This window comes from Tachyglossus aculeatus, chromosome 9 (genome assembly GCF_015852505.1).
Source record: "Tachyglossus aculeatus isolate mTacAcu1 chromosome 9, mTacAcu1.pri, whole genome shotgun sequence".
NCBI lineage: Eukaryota > Metazoa > Chordata > Mammalia > Monotremata > Tachyglossidae > Tachyglossus > Tachyglossus aculeatus.
In genome coordinates this window covers 16,878,838-16,895,524 of record NC_052074.1, presented here as the reverse complement: position 1 = coordinate 16,895,524, position 16,687 = coordinate 16,878,838, and the positions used below count along the sequence as shown (strand labels likewise).

Below are 16,687 nucleotides of genomic sequence, written 5' to 3'. Positions count from 1 at the left end.
ATTTACTATGTGCCAAGCACTTTGTCAAGTGAAGCAGCGTGGCTCAGTAGAAAGAGCAGGGGCTTTGAAGTCAGAGGTCATGGATTCAAATACCGGCTCCGCCAATTGTTGTCAGCTGTGTGACTTTGGGCAGGTCACTTAACTTCTCTGTGCCTCAGTTACCTCATCTGTAAAATGGGGATTAAGACTGTAAATCCCCCTGTGGGACAACTTGATCACCTTGTAACCTCCCCAGTGCTTGGAACAGTGCTTTGCACAAAGTAAGCACTTAATAAATGCCATTATTATTATTATTATTATTAGTGCTGGAGTAGATATCAGATAACCACCTCGGACATGATCCGTGGTTCATGCAATGCACAGTCTAAGAATAATAATAATAATGATAACATTAAGCACTTACTGTGTACCAAGCACTGGGGTTGATTCCAAGTCATCAGATCAACATGGTCCCTGCCCCAAATGGGACTCACAGTCTAAGAGGAAGTGAGAATGAATACTTAATCCTCTGTGTAAACTGAGAAAGATGAAGCACAGAAGTCTACAGTGGGCAAGTGGTGAAGATGGGATTAGATCCCTGGTCTCTTTTTACTTACTTTTGTTTTTTGTAATTGGTATTTGCTAAAGTGCTTTCTACTTACCAGACACTGTACTAAGCACTGGGGTAGATACAAGCAGATAAGGTTAAACAGAGTCCATGACCCATGTAGGGTTTCACAATCTTAATCTCTATTTTACAGAAATTGAGGCACAAAAAAGTGAAGCGACTTATCCAAGATCTTGCAGCAGAGATGTGGCAGAGCCAGGCTTGGAACCCAGGTCCGCTAAGTCCCAGGCTTGCACTCTTTCCATTAGACCACTTCACTCCTCTTGGAAAAGAGTACAATACAACAGAGTTGGTAGACGTTACCTGCCCTCAACGAGTTTACAGCCTAGTGGGGGAGATATACATTAATATTAAATGAAATATGGATATGTACATATGTGCTATGGGGCTGAGGGTGATGTGACTATCAAGGATCCTAAGGGTACAGATCCAAGTGAATAGATGATTCAGAAAAGAGAGGGAGTTGAAGAAAAGAGGGTTTAATTGGTGAAGTCCTCCTGGAGGAAAGGTGACCTTAATAAAGCTTTGAATGTGGGGAGTATGATGGTCAGGTGGATATGGAGGGGGAGAGAGTATTCCAGAGGGAGGAAATGGCAGTAAGATAAATGAGATCGGGGCACAGTAAGCAAGCTAGCAGTAGAGAAACTACAGTGCAAAAGCTCTAGAGTCAGGGAGCCCGGGGCACATGACAATACACCCTGCAGGCTAGGTTGACCTTGTTTCTGGCAAAAGCCATTATCTCCAGTGACTTAAGATAATTTGCCACCAGCTATTTGCAGATGTGTAAAATCATTTTCAGGTGATATTTGACTAGAAAATACCCTCCTGCTAAAAAATGTTGTCAACTTTCTGTGGGCATAGTAACAGAATTCATAGTTGAGAGCTGAACATAAAGTAGATATTGATAAATAATAAATGATTTAATGGTTGGTTAAGTACTGACATAACACTATCTTCTAAATATAGTCCTGTTTTCTAGCAGCAATAGCTTTAAAAATGTCAGTGTCTTCATTTGAATCCTTTATTTTCACTTTTCTCCCACTTTAACTTGAAAAGATTTCACCAAAGTGTATAAAATATTTTACTGTCTTCTTCATAAGAACATCATAATATAAATAGCACACACAACTCTGCCTTGGCCTAGAGTCCATAACATTTTAGTTCTAGTCTTCCTCTTCAGCTGTAGGTTGTAAACTCCTTGTGGGCAGGTATTATGTCTACCAACTCTGTCATATTGTACTTTCCCAAGTGCTTAGTATAAGACTCTGCACAAAGTAAGTGCTCAATCCATAACATTGATCAATTTTTTTCATTCATTTAATAGCATTTATTGAGTGCTTACTGTGTGCAGAGCACTGTACCGTGGCTCAGTGGAAAGAGCACGGGCATTGGAGTCAGAGGTCATGGGTTCAAATCCCAGCTCCACCAATTGTCAGTTGTGTGGCTTTGGGCAAGCCACTTCACTTCTCTGTGCCTCAGTTCCCTCATCTGTCAAACGGGGATTAAGACTGTGAACCCCCTGTGGGACTGTGGGACAACCTGATCACCTTGTAACCTCCCCAGAGCTTAGAACAGTGCTTTGCACGTAGTAAGCGCCTAATAAATGCCATCATTATTATTATTACTAAGTGCCTGGGAGAGTACAGTACAAACATAAACAATAAACAATAACCACAAAGGGAATTTGGAAAATACTTTAATATCATTACAATTATTATTATTATTGTATTTGTTAAGCACTTACTATGTGTCAAGCACTGTTCTAAGCACTGGGGTAGAAACAATTTAATCAGGTTGGATGCATTCCCCAGCCCACATGGGGTTCACAGTCCAAGTGGGAAGGAGAACAAGTCTTCAATTCCCATTTTAGATGAGGAAACTGAGGCAGAGAGAAGTGAAGTGACTTGCCCAAGGTCCTGATTAGAACTCAGATCTTGTGACTTCCAGGCCCATGTTCTTTACACTAGACCACACTGCTTTCCTGTGTGAATTAATTATCCAAGAGGGTGAATCTCATTTCCAAGGCAAATGTAAATTTCTGTTGACACTTTCTATTTACCTCCCACCTACTCTGACTCACTTATAATAGGCCTAGAAATATACAAGAGGGCTTTGTCCCCCCTCCCCCCGAAGCTTTGAGATCATCAAGTCATATCAGGACACAAGTAAAAAAAAATAGAATACTTCCTAAAATAATAACAATAATAATGATATTTCTTAAGTGCTTACTTTGTGTGAAGCACAGTTCTAAGTGCTGGGGGTATACAAGGTGATCAGGTTGTCCCACGTGGAGCTCACAGTCTTCATCCCCATTTTACAGATGAGGGAACTGAGGCATAGAGAAGTTAAGTGACTTGCCCAAAGTCACACAGCTGACAACTGGCGGAGTCAGGATTAGAACCCATGACCTCTAACTCCTAAGCCCTTGCTCCTTCCAATTAGCCACACTGCTTCTCTAAAATACATAAAACATGAAACAGCATGTATGAAAGTAGTGTAAGTTGTAAGAGCGGACAAACAACAGCTTAGAAATCAGTGAGTCTACCACCATGGAAGTTTAGCTTATTGTAGTACAGCTTCTCTGGGTGAGGTATGTGCAAAGAACAGAGAATGGCAGAATTTCCAAACAGCTCTGAGTGAGCTGAATTAAGGCAATTTTCAGCAAGGAGCTTAGAGGAAATATTTTGATGGTGCAGCACATCCTCCAACAGTGTGGCACAGTTACAGACTTTTGGGAGAAACAGAAATTCTTACCATTGGCTTTAAAGCACTCGATCACCTTGTCCCCTCAACTCTTACCTTGTGGATTTCCTTCTCCAACCAAGCATACATACTTGGCTCCTCTAATACCAACCTACTCATTTTGCTTTGATCTCAGCCATCTGGCCACCAACCCCTCACCCACGTCTTACCTCTGTCCTCAAACCCTTCCTCCTCCACCCCTACTAACCCTGGCTTTATAGCCAACGTACATCACTCTCCTCACCTTCAAAACCCTCCTAAAATCACAACTCCTCCAAGAGGCCTTCTCTGACTGTCTTCATTTCCCCTACTGTCTCTCCCTACACATCACCCTTGCACTTAGATTTAAACCCTTTATTCACTCCACCCTCAGCCCCACGAATACTCATGTACATATTCGTGATTTATTTTAATGTCTATCTTTTCCTCTATACTGTAGGCTTCTTGTGGACGAAGAACATATCTATCAACTCTACTGTATTGTACTCTCCCAAGAGCTTAGTAAAGTGCTCTACACCAAGCACTCAATAAATATGGTAGATTGATTGGGATAAAACCACAACAGGGAGACTTCTCCGCCAAAGCCATTAGGCATTCTTTTTAAATCTGAGCTTTGAAAAGAAAAATCATACTAAAAGGCAGAATCTTTAAACACTGCTAGTCATTGTGTATTTGAAAATGCAGCAACATGGCAAAGACATGGTGGGGCTGATTGGTCGTTCATTCAACTTTTTAGCCATTTCGCCCCCATATGGATACAATTCATATGCTATATTATCCTCACATACTGAGTATGCAAAATGACTCCTTTAATGCACTGTACCATTAGGGAAAGAGAGTTACAATGAATGACAATAAAGAAGGTAGAATCAGTACCACAGGGAGAGAAATAACAAAGACCTTCAACCCACAGATGCAGGCTCATTCCTAGAGAAGGAAAGGGAGAGAGTTGCCCTGGGGATTTTTGTGTATGGACTGGGACCCTCTCTGAATCCAGCTGATGTTCAAAACATTTCTGAGGGCCTGCAGCCACTATTGTGGGGTGTCTCAAACTATTCATTCTGGCCCAGGCTGTGATTTTGAAATCATGACATTTAACCGCCTGGAGCTGTCCAGTGAAACTAGTCTCCGGACACTCATGAATTGGAGTCATTGAGTTCCTTTGTACCTGTCAGGTAGATGTGATCATTCGTGAGACTTTCAATGTTATGCTTCTGAAGGTAGCACTTGGGTTGTCCTGGAAAAGAGAACAAAGCGGCACTCAGGAATAAACACCCTTTTCATTCTGGATTAAACTGTCTGAAACATCTGAAGTCCCAGACTCCTGGAGAAAGCCCTAGTCACTTTTGTTTGCCCTCTACCACATCCAGACATGCTACCTTGGTGGCAATTCAGCTCAGTGGAATTTTTGAAAAGAGTAGATAGCACACTGGGTTCACGAAATAGACAGAGCCAGGTAGGTTCATGCTCACACTTACCTGGACATCTTAGAAGTAACGCAATAGGTCAGATTCCCCTAGATAACATCATTATTTCCATCTCTACAGTGCTTTCCTCTAAGAGTAGATTTCTGTGGTTTCTTTCTGGGAGCTAATTGAAAGGCAGTTTCACCCTGAAAAGTCAAAAGCAATTACAATGAAAATACAGTATCCGACTCATGAAATGCCCTTAAATAATCCAGAAGTCTTCACTAGTTGAGTACTGCTGTTTATATCATTCTGCACTGTTCACCCCTTTAATCGGTTGTTCATCATTTATCCCAAAAAGAGGCAGATTCTCGTAGTAATTATTATGCAGTATATCCTGCCCTCATTGCAGCTTCAGAAAACGCTGTTAGGGAGTAATTTATGCTTTACAAAAACTAATCTTGTCTTCTAAAAAACCTATAGGATTTAAGTGCCAGTAGACTGTACGATCCTCAAGGACAGAGATTGTGCACAGGAATAGTACAGTACTCTGCACCCAATAAATGCTCAATGAATACTATAAATCAATTAAGCAATCCATGGTATTTATTGAGTGCTCACTGTGTGCAGAGCACTATATTAAGTGCTTGGGAGAGTACACTATACAACAGAGTTGGAGAGACATGATCCCTGCCCTCAATGAGCTTACAGTGTAGATGGGGAGACAGTTAATAAAATACATTTTGGATGTGTACAAAATTGCTGTGGGACTGAGGGTGAGGTGGATTTTAAATGCTTAAAGGGTACAAATCCAAATGCAAGGGAGAAGCAGAAGGGAGAGGGAGTAAGGGAAATGAGGATATAGTCAGGGAAGACCTCTTGGAGGAGATTCATTCAATCATATTTATTGAGCGCTTACTGTGTGCAGAGCACTGTACTAAGCACTTGGGAAGTACAAGTTGGCAACATATAGAGATGGTCCCTACCCAACAGCGGGCTCACCGTCTAAAAGGGGAAGACAGACAACTAAACAAAACATATTAACAAAATAAAATAAATAGAATAGTAAATATGTACAAGTAAAATAGAGTAATAAATATGTACAAACATATACAGGTGCTGTGGGGAGATGTGTCCTTAATAAGACTTTGAATGTGGGGAGAATGATGGTCTGGCAGATTTGGAGGGGAAAGGAGTTCCAAGCCTAAGGAAGGATAAGTGAAAGGGGTCAGCAGCAAGGTAGATGAGATCAGGGCACAGTGAGCAAGCTAGAAGAGTGAAGTTTACAGGCTGGGGTGTAGAAGGAGGAGAACTATGGATTGATTGGAAAGTAAAATGTTTTGGGTCACCCACACGTGTTAATGGAAGGAGAATAACAAATGGGGCCAAGAATGCTTCCAATGAAGTAATGATAGTTATTGTGGTATCTGTTAAGTTCTTATCATGTACTGAGCACCTGCATTGAGGGAAAGTTTAAATACTAGTAGAAAAGCAGTGTGGCCTAGTGGAAAGAGCATGGTTTTGGGAATCAGAGGTCGTGGATGTTAATCCCGGCTCCACCACTGTCAGCTGTGTGACTATAGACAAGTCACTTCACTTCTCTGTGCCTCAGTTACCTCATCTGTAAAATGGGGATTAAGACTGTGAGCCCACCTGGGACAACCTGATTATCTTGAATCTCCCCCAGTGCTTAGAACAGTGCTGGCACATAGTAAGAGCTTAACAAATACTATCATTATTATTATTACTATTATACTACCAAATCAGCAACAATCCCTGCTGCACAAGTTACTCCCCATCTAAGGAGGAGGGAGAATAGATGTCTTATCCCCATTTTATAGGTGAAGATTATAGTCACAGAGACATTAAGTGACTGGCCAAAATTACTCAACGTGCAAATGGCAGAGCTGAGTTTAGAATGAGATCTCACTACCCTCTCTGAAGACGAGATCAAGAACAACAAAGGCTTTCCCTCTCCATTTCTAGGACATTTCAGAACTGGGCCTCTGGGTTTCCTGTTGCAATTTCTGAACTCTGTTACACCATCATAAAACATCATCACCAGTTGCAGCATCTGGATCAACTGTAGTAAATAAGCCCAGTAGGTCTTACACAATAATGTTGCAGTTTGGAGCTACATCACAGAACAAATACCAGGCCAGGGATCAGTTGCCCCAGAATGATAATGAACCATTATACTTTCCCCCCGTTACTTGGTTTTATAAATGTACTGAAGCCTCTTCTAGCCCAGCTGTGATTTACCTTTAAAGCCAAGTGTGTCTGGAGCCAATCTAATATCAATCTAAATATTTTTTGCCCAATCCACATTTGTCTGTGTATATTGAGTATGTGGATCATTTTTAGCCTGATAAAACTGGAGTCATCAATCGATGGTATTTATTGAGTGCTTACTCCTTGTAAACACCATATTAAGAGCTTGGGAAAATGCAGTACAACAGAGTTAGTAGACACGCTTCTTCTCCCCTGCCTCCTAGGAGCTTACAGTTTAGAGGAGGAGCTCACAGTCTAGGGGGATGTGTTAGTAGTGTTTTTAATCCCTATTTAAAGTAAAAGCTTGGAAAGCTATAAACTGGGGCAATAGAGATGTTTTTTGTTGGTTTCTTTTTTAAAGTAAGAATGCATCCTTAGACACAGTTCCTGATTGGCTTGGGAATCTTTAAACATGCATGTTTAACCAAAACTTGCATTCATACCCTGCAGATTCAGGTTAGACTTAGACTGTGGACCTTGACACTTAGATTGTGAGCTCCTGGCGGGACAGGGACTGCATCCAACCTGATTATCTTAAATCAACTCCAGCGCTTAGTACAGTGCTTGGCACATTGTGAACATAGAACAAATATCATAATAATAATCCAAGTTGAAAGAACTAGCCTTTGTATCCTTTTAAAAGGTAGACAAACTACTAGGTCAATGGGGGAAATAGGATGAAGTACCTAGAAATGTCTTCTAATTGGTCGCTGGGACCCCCAACTATACATTTTTATTTTTGTATTGTACTCTCCCAAATGCTTAGTACAGTGCTCTGCACACAGTAAGCACTCAATAAATATGATTGAATAAATGAATGAGTATCATTCCACAGTTTATCCATGACCACCTTTTTTCCAGTTTTAAATATTAAGTAATCAGTCAATAAGGAGAGAATTGCAAGCTGGATACAGTTATAAGGTTAACTTGGGATGAGTGAGCTGTGGTATAGTATAAGAAAAGAGTTAATAGATAAGGAATCAGCTGGTGGAGAGTATTAAATCTGAGAGCCAAGGGATTTTGTCTAATGCAGAGAGAAATTATAGCCACTGGAGATTTTTATGGAGGAAAGTCATGTGTTTTAAATGGCATTTTAAGGAAATGTTCCAAATATCTAAGAGGAAAGAAGCTTGAAGTTGGGACTAAGGAGGCTATTGCAGTAGTTCAGCCAGCAAGTGATTAGGGCTTGAAGTTAAGTGACTTGCCCAAAGTCACACAGAAGGCAGGTAGTAGACTGAGGACTAGAACTCCAGCCTTCTGACTTCCAGGCCCTTGCTCTTTCAAGTAGGACATGCTATTTTAAAAATGCACTGGAAATATAGAGGCAGGTTATGGGAGAGGAAATTCTTTTTACAGCTGAGTAACCATTGGTTATCTCCTGCTCAACAGAAGGTCTTATGCAGTAGAGTAGAAATGAGTTCCCTCAAGGGAATATGATTTAGATTTCATGATACAGAAATGATTACGTTTGACTCACCTTTCACTGTCACCAAAGAATGAACATTATTTCTTACCTAGTAAGATAAAAGCATAGCTGCAGGTTTTTCTTTAGTACAAAGTCTTCCCAGTTTAATGAGAAAAAGATGAGAATTTTGAAAATATTTTTTTTTTATCATTTTACTACCAAAACCTGTCTATATTTTTGGAAAGATGGGGCTTCCATGGCAGTAGGGACAATGGTTCAATAACAAGGAGTTGAGAAAGGAAAGTAGTGCTATTAATGGTATTTACTGAATATCCACTGGTGCAGTGCACTGTACGAAGTGCTTGGGAAAATATAACAGAGGCATGAGACACATTCCCTGCCTACAGGAGCTTACACCCCTGTAAGGTAGCTAGGGGATTCAGAAATATGGGTAGGTGTAGAGCTAGATTCATTAAAAAAAATGGAAAGAGGTATATGCAAAGAGACAGAGTGGCCCACATACGCGAGGGAGACAGTCTTTCTTCCCCCTAGCCCATCCCTCCATCCCTCTTCTCTCTCAGTCTGTGGGCACTTAACCTGCAGTTGCTAGGATTGAGATCAGCTGGGAAGCAGGAGGATTTTCTGGACATTCCTGACTCTCGGGCTCCTGCTGTCTTCCTCGACACCTTACTGTAACACTCTCCTAAACAAACTCACACTCTCACACAAGCATTTCACATCCATGCCCACAGACACCAGGTGCTGGGGCCAGTTTTTCTCTGTGGCACATTCATGGATGCCCAACCTGCTGTGCAACTTTAATAGACATTCTAAAGAGAAGGATGGTTGATTTGGGGTCCACACTCCTCTCACTATCCCACCATCCAGAGCACTTCTGAATCCTCTTCAGGATCTTGGAATGCTCATCATCTCACTGGTCACTAGCTCCAGTTCTGCAGGCAGTTAGCTTTTGAGTGACTGAATTATATGACCCAGAACACTCTCAAAACCTCTAGCATCTACTAACTCTGTAGTACTCTCCCAAGTGCTTAGTACAGTGCTCTGCACAGAGTAAGTGCTCACTAGCTACTACTGATTGATTGATCTTCTAAGCCTCTCCATCTCAGGGATTGTTCACCTCAGCTTGGCAAGGAAGACAGAGAGTGAGTCTCAACTATCAAAGAAGTCACTACAGGTAAGTCCTCTATTAGTGCATTTGCAGGATAGCAAGAACCATGGGACAGACTGCACCTCCAAATCATACTAATATTCAGAATGAATGCATTTGTTTATACCCATCCTGAGCACTTCTGTATACATTATTCAACTACTTTGATTACTCTGTGAATGAATAATTGTATGCCTGTATCCCTCATGATAGTATGTACTTCTAGTGGTGTTTCTCAGTTTTATAATTCCCCAAGTACTTGTAAGGTTCAATACAAGTGCAATGAATAAAGCATGGGCCTAGAAGTCAGAAGGTCATGGGTTCTAATTCCGACTCCTCCACTTGTCTTCTGTGTGACCCTGGGCAAGTCATTTCACTTCTCTGGGCCTCAGTTATCTCATCTGTAAAATAGGGATCAAGACTGTGAGCCCCACGTGGGACAGGGACTGTGTCCAACCCAATTTACTTGTATTCATCCCAGTGCTTAATACAGTGCCTGGCACATAGTAAGCACTTAATAAATACTATTATTATTATTATACTATTGCTACTGCTACTATAAACAGCAATCAATCAATCAGTGGTATTTACGGAGCACTTCATACAGAACACTGTACTAAGTGTTTGACAGAGTATAATAGAGTTGGTAGTACTTCCACTTGACACTCTCCTGTTTTCCTGTGGGCATCTCCTGTGAGCTTGATGATTTTCAAAATTTTGATGGAAGTCAAAGAGCAGAAGAGCAAATGAACTTATATACAGAGTGGCTTCCAGCTTTACCCAATTTACAGATAGAATATTAAGACAAGCAGTTAGGATATTTCATAGCTATTGCACAATTCAAAAATGCCGTCAAGGCAACATTGCAAATTTAACTTAGCCCAGTTAAAATAGGACCTAGCAGATTTTTGGCTAGTAACAGTAAGGTTAAATGAATTCAGATAGTTGTGAAACTGGACATTTATGATGCAAGGACCAAAACAGGGTGGCCTTTCCCTCAGAGTGTTGCTTCTGGTGTTCTGGGCAGAAAAAGACACATGGACCGCTGCTGCTGTGTGTCTCGGTGTTCTGCCGCCCAGAAGGTCAGAGGTGACAGGTATTTATCACCTGTGCTCCTAGGCCATTCCAGCTTCCAGCCTCAGTTTATCCAATCTCTTCCCTCCCCCCTCCTCCATACCTAATTTGTTTGGTACAGGGGCGAGGGACACCTTCTGTATTCCTGGCTTGGGCTGTCAATCTCGCAGTTTGGGTTGTGGGGGCAGTATCCCACCCTCACTTCCGAGTTCCGCCTGCTGTCTCAGGCGACCACGAGATAACATTTGACCTTGAGATGGCCAGTACCCCAGGGTCACCTTGGGTCAGCCCCCCAAAATGGAGATAGATCAGTTTGAGCCATGTCCCCTCAGGGTGCCCTCAAGAGAGAGTCTACCCTCAACCTTGGGCATGAACAGACCTGGGGCCTGTAGGTGGCCACTACATTTCCAAGCAAAGTAGTCTGGGTAGGGAAGGGGGTCAGCAATTCATTCTGTGATTGGAGCAGACACTTGACTAATACTCTAATACTGCTAATCCTTAAAACCTCTCAGTTTGAAAATTCAACTTCCAGATCAAATAGCTAAATATTTTGGTGGCCCCAGTAGAATGGTTTTAAAGTACTTCACTTCTTAGCCTAGGTTTCCAAGGCACCTGAGTGACCAAATTCAATTTTATTTAACCACTCAGGCAGAAATCAGCCTTACACCCTTTTTAATGATAGGCACAATAAAGTTCCCAGTGAAACACAGTGAGTCACTGAGAACTTTCCTTCTGTTGTTTTTAAGGTAGCTCTTTCACAACCTGCCTGCCCTGAAGGATTGCTGTGAGAATCCTCTTTACTTCCCACTCAGGGGGTCTTTATTAAAATAACCTTACAATTGTGGAAGCCAGCTTCTTAAGTTCCTCTTTTTTTAGTGCTATTTGTTAAGAGCTTACTCTGTGCCAGGTACTGTGCTAATCACTAATTAGATACAAACTAATCAGATTGGACACAATCCATGTCCCATATGGGATTCACAGTCTTAATCCCCATTTTAGAGGTGAAGATACTGAGGCACAGGGAAGTTGTGACTTCCCCAAGTCACACAGCAGACAAGTGGCAGAGCTGGGATTAAGAACCAGGTCCTTCTGACTCCCAGGCTCGCGCTTCAGACCATACTGGTTCACATCCCATGTCAACCCTGAAGGCTGTTCACCTGTCTGTGCACTCCTTAGAATTGAAATCTAAACTTTTAGACTGTGAGCCCACTGTTGGGTAGGGACTGTCTCTATGTGATGCCAATTTGTACTTCCCAAGCGCTTAGTACAGTGCTCTGCACATAGTAAGCGCTCAATAAATACGATTGATTGATTGATTGAAATGAAGTGAGCTGTGCTGAAATTCATTTTGAGAATCCTGTATTATGCTGCCCTGTGCCCTCATGCAGCATTTCAATTTGAAGTTGCAAGATCTTCTTGTCAGTGGAGAATATTGAAAACATTTAGATATAAGCTGATGCACTGGTTGCAGCTTCCAATATTCAGTCTGAAAATTATCCCAGGTAGAAAATTTACATGGTATCCTGGGAGTATTTGTAAGCAGATTTTCTATTCCAAGGAGAGTTTTAAAGATACCTTCATCACAATCAATTGGTTACACAATATTTATGAGGCCTTTTATCTTCACCCCAGAAAAATACCTTAAAATAAAATTCTCCTATCGTGTTTAAAAATGCACCAGTCAGACCCATCATAGTCTCTATATCTCACAGTCTAAGGTGTAGGGAGAACGGATACCATACTTAATCCCCATTTTACAGATGAGAAAACTGAAGCCCAGAGGTCTGAAGTGATTTGCCCAAAGTCACACAGGAGATAGATGGTAGAACTAGAACTTAGGTCTTCTGACTCCCAGCCCCAAAGAGTGGTACTACTGTCAAATAGTGGTAGTATTAGGGGTATATTTCAAAAGAAATTTGTACCTCTGATTACGGGACCAATCTTTTGCCTCTACTTCAATAATCTTTTTACTTGTTTTCATTTGGTTTTGTTTTCGGGGGGAGAAGTCTTCAGGGTGTGCCATCTGTACCCTATTTCAAGGTCCTTTGCCACTGCTGCTTAATCCAATCTGTCAGTCAGCCCCACACAGGCATGAGTTACTGATCAAAGGAAAAGATTTAGAAATTGCACTTCATAAGCTCCTAGGAAAAGGAATAAAACACACCTTGTAAAATATATTGTATTTCCCTTTTCCAGAGAACCAAGACCCATCCTGGGGTGCATTATGTGTCTTCCTAATTCAAAGAAACAAAGGACTAAGCCCATTGTATTTGAAATAAAAATGAATTGGAAAATCCACTCTCATTTTTTTTTCTATTTACAATTTGCAAGGCTTGAAAATGCTGATATTAGAATTATTCTCCTCTAGACTATAATTCTGCCCTGGACTGTAAGCTCCAGGTTGGCAGAGATAATGTCTACCAATTTCATGCTGTGAGAAGCAGCGTGGCATAGTGGATAGAGCACGGGCCTGGGATTCAGAAGGTCATGGGTTCTAATCCTAGCTCTGCCATTTGTCTGCTGTGTGAACTTGGGCAAGTCACTTCACTTCTCTGTGCCTCAGTTACCTCATCTGTTAAATGGGGATTAAAGCTGTGAGCCCTATGCAAGACAGGGACTATCTGTAACCCGATTTGCTTGTATCCTGCCCAGTGCTTAGTCCAGTGCCTGGCACATAGTAAGTGATTAACAAATACCATTATCATTATCATTACTAGTATTAACTCTATTACATTATACTCAAATGCTTAGAATAGTGCTCTGCACACAGTAAATGCTCAATAAATGCCATTGATTGATTGATTGACCTAGAATTAGTGTTTATAGTGAACCCATGCCAACCAAATATATATTACAACATATAATATATAAAATATATAAAAATATACCTAATAAATGTTCTAATGTGCCTTACCCACAGCATTCAACTCTTCAAGAATTGTCCCTAGTTAGTATGTGTAGTATTAGTACTTACCACAGGGAGAGATCAGTTTCATTTTCACTGTGCACACTTTTCAAGCAATGGACAGAAGAAGCCAGGTGAACTTTACTACTTGAATGTTTTTGAGACCCAAAAGTTACATCTCCAAAGGAGCTAATTGGAGAGTGGAAGTTGGACTTTTGTAACAGCGCAGTGATGGGATATATGGGGTGGCTTACTGTATTCCCGCACAAGATAGGGGCCACCATTTGTCACAGTGTGGCTGGATGAACCTCAGCAGAACTGGTGGCTCACAGGCAACCAGACTCAAAGGCAGAGCTGGCTTTAGATATGGACGAATCAATCGATCAGTGGTATTTATTGAGCACTTACTGTGCATGGAGCCCTGTACTAAGCACTTGGGAGAATACAATACAATAGAGTTGGTAGCTCTGTTGTATCTATCCTGACCATGAGGAGCTTACAATTTTGCAGAGCCAGGGAGGAAGCAGTTCAAGACTTCCCAGAGCCCATTATGTGAAATAGCCCTCCTTCCCACCCAAAACTAGCCCACTGCCCCACTTAGCAAGTTGTCCTCTGGGCTGGTGGGTGACCTTTTTGGCCCTTTGGAGTAGGGCCCCCTTAGATTCCCCTACTCACTGTAAGAGGCTCTGCTCAGCATGCAGATGTCAGCCTCGCCCACCCCAGCCTTGATCGCTCTGGGTGACACATGACCAGGAATGCTTGCCTCTCGCCCACTCTCAGCCATGGGCAGAAGGACAGTCCCTGGTCTAGGGAGGGGGCAAAAACTGGAGCTGCCTTGGTCCTGCAGGGTGCGGGTGTCACAGCACTCTGAGGAAAACCTACCCAACTTGTTTTATTAATAAAAATAATAAAAATAATAATATTTGTTAAGGGCTTATTATGTGCCAGACACTGTACTAAGTGCAGGGGTGAATGCAAGCAAATCGGGTTGAACGCAGTCCCCATCCCATGTGGTGCTCACAGTTTCAATCCCCATTTTGCAGTTGAGGTAACTGAGGCACAGAGAAGAGCAGTGATTTGCCCAAGGTCACACAGCAGATGAGTGGTGGATGTGGAATTAGCACCCATGACCTACTGACTCCCTGGCCCATGCTCTATCCACGATGCCACTATCCACTAGAGAAGGAGCGTGGCTCAGTGGAAAAGAGCCCGGGCTTTGGAGTCAGAGGTCATGGGTTCAAATCCCAGCTCCGCCAATTATCAGCTGTGTGACTTTGGGCAAGTCACTTGACTTATCTGGGCCTCAGTTCCCTCATCTGTAAAATGGGGATGAAGACTGTGAGCCCCATGTGGGACAACCTGATCACCTTGTATCTACCCCAGCACTTAGAACAGTGCTTGGCACATAGTAAGCGCTTAACAAATGCCATTGTTATTGTTATTATTATTTTATTATTATTATGCCATGCTGCTTCTCAGTTTTAGATTGTAAGCCCCTGAAAGCCAGGACCCATATCTAGATCTCACAATTTTATTCTTTCTCAGTAATTAGTACAGTGCTCTACACCCAATAAGCACTTACTACTACAACTACTAATAATAATCACAGTATGTGTTAAACACTATGTGCCAAGCACTGTACTAGGCACTGGAATGGATACAAGCAAATCAGATTGGACACAGTACCTGTCCCACGTGGTGCTCACAGTCTCAATCCCCATTTTTCAGAAGCAGTAACTGAGGCACAGAGAAGTGACTTGTCCAATGTCACACAGCAGATAAGTGGTGGAGACAAGATTAGAACCCATGACCTTCTGACTCCCAGGCTCCTACTCTATCCACTACACCATGCTGCTTCTACTAGGCTTTGTTCAGGGGTGAGGGGAGGCTTTGTGAAGTGTGGAATTTCTGCACCAGCCAGTAATTGCATATCTTAAACTCTCCCTTTTTCCCTTCCCCACTGTCTAAAACAGGGCCATGAAACCAAGTGATCCGGCTGGATGGCCACGTCTCGAGCTCAGGTGTTGTTTGAAAGGACAAGGAAAAGTTCACTGGTCCCACTGTTTACCAACCCAAATGAAGTTTCCTGGTCATATGAAGGTATGGTTTGCCATTCTAATTTGGCACTTGGAAGCAGAGGCTTAGTTCTGGGACATCCTTCCTTGGATTCTCAGTGTTCAGGAGTGTTGGGACATTGGTGCATTTTGTCACACATCCTGGTAGTCCCAAACAGGGCAATCAATAGCCCAAGTTGATCCTATCCTGACTAAATTTGGCAGACAGCCTTTTTCCCACCCCTAGATGCTCTTGCTTATTATTTTAAATGTTTGGACTTTCTGTGCTGGAACACCCATGCTACCCCACTCAGCTAGGACCCAGAACATTCTGGGGATTGTAGTTTGAATCGACGAGAATGCAAGGGGACTTAATCACCTCATTTCCCTCTTTTCTCCCCTCCCATCACTCAGTCACTGAGAGCAATAGGAAGAAGCACAAGCTTGGGCGTTGTCCCGGTATCCCGTATTTCCACAGAAATAATGGGGTCGACCTGGTCGGGGGTGTTCTGAGAGAATCAACATGGGAGAGAGGTGGCAGTACATATACTACATTTGCAGACTTTTCTCAAGACCTCTGATTAATTCTTCTGTACGATTTCAAATCGCATGGTGATTTAATGTGCTTTCATTAATCAATTTACTTACATTTATGTGCATAAAAATTTGTCTTGACAACAAGACTGAGTATCTCCCTAAATGTTTGAACACACATGACCTTCCAAATATCAACATTCCCAGGAGAATGACTGAACATCTGTGTGAGTCACTTTTGTCTGAATTAAATTTTTGATGCGCTGGGTAATTGGGCCTGTACGTTGGAATTGCATCTTAATAGCCATGAATGCTTTCATGAAATTTTGTATCTCAATGCAAATTGGCATTGTCTTGCAAAGTAGCTCCTAGAAAAAGGCTTTCAGAAGACATTTGGACAGTTTACATGCAGAAGAAATCAGAAGTTTTGGCAAAAAGTCTGTTGCAAAGGCAAATTGGCCTTTACTCTAGCTGCCTATGTAGATAATAATAGTAACAATAATAATAATTGTGGTATTTAA

The 16,687-nt window shown here is 42.0% G+C and overlaps 1 protein-coding gene across 2 annotated transcripts in view; it reads left to right on the top strand.

Annotated features, from left to right (window-relative positions):
* The window catches only part of PAK5 (p21 (RAC1) activated kinase 5), a 232,499-nt gene that overhangs the window by 20,008 nt on the left and 195,804 nt on the right, over nt 1–16,687 (top strand). For both annotated transcript variants that reach the window (XM_038751594.1, XM_038751595.1), the window contains exon 2: nt 15,552–15,678. The gene's annotated coding sequence lies outside the window, so the exon portion shown is untranslated. The remainder of the gene's footprint in view (nt 1–15,551; nt 15,679–16,687) is intronic.